Below are 2,913 nucleotides of genomic sequence, written 5' to 3'. Positions count from 1 at the left end.
ATCTTGAGTTCAGTTTCTTATAGCAAGACCCTTACTCTTAAGGCCAGTCTTTCTGATGTCTCAGCTGGATGCCTACAGCATGAAAGAGAGGTTAAGGTGGTCTCTCCACACTGGGTAGGCTGGACATCCAAGGTCTTGGATAATCCTAGTCTTCTAGTGTCTCAATCCTATAATAGCTGGTTAGGCTTGGGTAGTTTCACCTACATATGAGCAGCCTGTCCTTTGGCCCAATGTTTAAGGGACCCCCTACAGGAGCTTTTGAGCATCCTCATCTGTGCAGTTACCTCTGTCCCTCTGTTCCTGTGCCCCATTCTGCAAAGCCCAACCATTTCAATTGTTCTAAATTCTCATCTCTGCCTCCTCAACATGTTTTAAACACTGCGCACTGCTTGGATTCCAGCTCGATGCCCCATAGTCAGGAAACTGTCCCAGGCAAAAAGCCGGAACAATCTGGAGGCTCACCTTATGAGTTTTCCTTTCTTCAGGAATTTCATTTTTACATTGTCAACTGCCTAGTCTCTGAAAACAACTGCTTTGCATTTGTCCATTTTTATGTTTGTTTACAATGGACAGGCTAGAGTGCTATCAGCTACTCTGCTATGATTGGTGGCAGAAGTCTCACATTTTACATTATATCAATGTATTTGTCAGGGTTCTCCAGAAAAAGATAATCAATAAGAGATATACATATACACATGGAAAGAGGTTTATTATGAGGAATTGGCTCATGCAATTATGGAGGCTGAGTCCCAGGAGAAAGCAGATGGTATAGTTTCAATCTGCGTCTGAAGGCCCAGGAAACAGGAACAATGATGTCCAAGGGCAGGAAGAGATGAATGTCCCAGCTCAAGAACAGACAGCAGATTCATCCTTCCTCTGCCCTTTTGTTCTATTTGGGCCTCCAATGGATTACATGATGCCAATTCCCATAGGAGAGGGTGAGATTCTTTGCTGACTCTGCTGATTCAAATGCTAATCTCTTCTCAGAAACAACGTCTCAGGGGTCCAGCATAGTGGCTGATGCTTGCAATCATAACATTTAGGGAGGCCAAGGCGGGCAGATCACTTGAGGTCAAAAGTTTGAGACCAGGCTGGCCAACATTGCAAAACCCCATCTCTATAAATGAGTGAATGAATGAGTGAATGAATGAATGTATAAATAAAAATTAGCTGGGGTGAGGGTACACACCAGTAATCCTAGCTGCTCAGGAGGTTGAGGCAGGAGAATCCCTTGAACCCAGGAGGCAGAAGTTGTAGTGAGCCGAGATGGTGCCGCTGCCCTCCAGTCTGGGTGACTGAGTGAGACGCCATATCAAATAAACAAGCAAACAAACAAACACCCTCTCAGACACACCCAGAGATAATGCTCTCCTAGCTGTCGGGGCATCCCTTAGTCAGTCAAGTTGGTGGACACAACTAACCAGTAAAATGCCCTACATATTACATCAGTTTTGGAAACAGTGGTCTTTAGATCCACAGAATTTCTAAAAAACATTGTTAGCCAGAGTTTATAAGTCTAACATTATTTATAAATGCTAGCTGTATTTTATGTACTGTGCTAAGAATTAGAGATAGACAAATTAGCAAAAACCAGAAATGGTCTGTGATCTACGCAACTTATAGCTATCCAGATGTGATTGAAAATAAACAAATCATTTAACATTTACAAGTGTGAAAATTGGAGTGAAGGAGAACATACGACATTAAGGAAGGACATAAGAAGACCTAATTTATTTCTAGAGTGGTCAGCAATATTTGAGAAGGATACAAAGAATTAGAAGATATAAGTAGGAGTCAGATGATCCAAGGCCAATTATACCATTGCTACCTCAAGTTTCACATTTTCCACTCCCACCCCAGTTAGGTTTCTTACTCTGAAGTGTTATTATGAGGATTGAATATGCTTATTTAATACCATATGGTGAACACTCAGTAAATCTGAGTTTTCCTCTTAATTCTTATTTTTAAAATCTTGGTTCCCAGCAAAGGATCTGAAATCTTCCTTATTTTTTGAGGCTGTCTTGTGAGTGAACATGCTAGAAGAGATGGCACCTTGTCAGGTATGAGCTTACCAAGTCTGAAGCATGAGACACTTTCCATCTGCCTCTCTATCTCTGATCTTCTGGAAATGTATTTATCTAAAGCAGAGCTATGACATTTAATTCCTGATACACTGGCATGAATAAAAAGTGGTTTCCAGGAGTCTAATCTATTCCCTGGTAAGGTGTATTTCTCTAACTTTCACACGCTTCATGGCTTCCTACTAAGCTCCCATAGAACCAAAGGCTTCTTCTTTCCCTGCTTCCTGGACCAACTTTTTTCTGACCATAATCCTCTTAATTCTTACATTTAAATTCATGTCTATCCTCTATTTTTGGTAGCAATCCTATCCTGGCTAAACTTATTTGTGTCTTTTAGATGAGTCCTGGTTTCTGTTAGTCTGCCCCATGATACTGGTTTATGGCTGATTTTCTGGGAAATGATGCCTGTCTTAGCAGATAGGTTTATCTAACATTACTGTACTTTCTACCAAAGTTTGGACATTGTCCCACTGTACATATTTTTCACAAACCACTTCTTCCTTAATGGGAGGATACATTCTAAGATGAGAGGCCTCACACAGTAAGTTCCCTAGAATGGGAAGTAACAGGATTGATTATGTGTTCTAAGATTTCATGCTTCCTTGAATTTCCTTTCATTCTAGAGTAGAAAGATTTGTTTGAAGTACATACCTTCTGGAGAACAATTTCTTTCCCCATACCTGAAAGTGGTAAAGAATGGCATGAAAAAGAGCCTGGTATTTATTTTTGCTTTAATGAAATTGCCCAATTTAACAGAACTAGAATTACATATCAACTAGAATAAGCATTCATTAGGTATCTAAAATACTTTTCATACTGCTCAACAAACAAA

The sequence above is a fragment of the Cebus imitator genome, unplaced genomic scaffold (assembly GCF_001604975.1).
Source record: "Cebus imitator isolate Cc_AM_T3 unplaced genomic scaffold, Cebus_imitator-1.0 Scaffold368, whole genome shotgun sequence".
Classification (NCBI taxonomy): domain Eukaryota; kingdom Metazoa; phylum Chordata; class Mammalia; order Primates; family Cebidae; genus Cebus; species Cebus imitator.
This window is presented reverse-complemented; position numbering follows the sequence as displayed.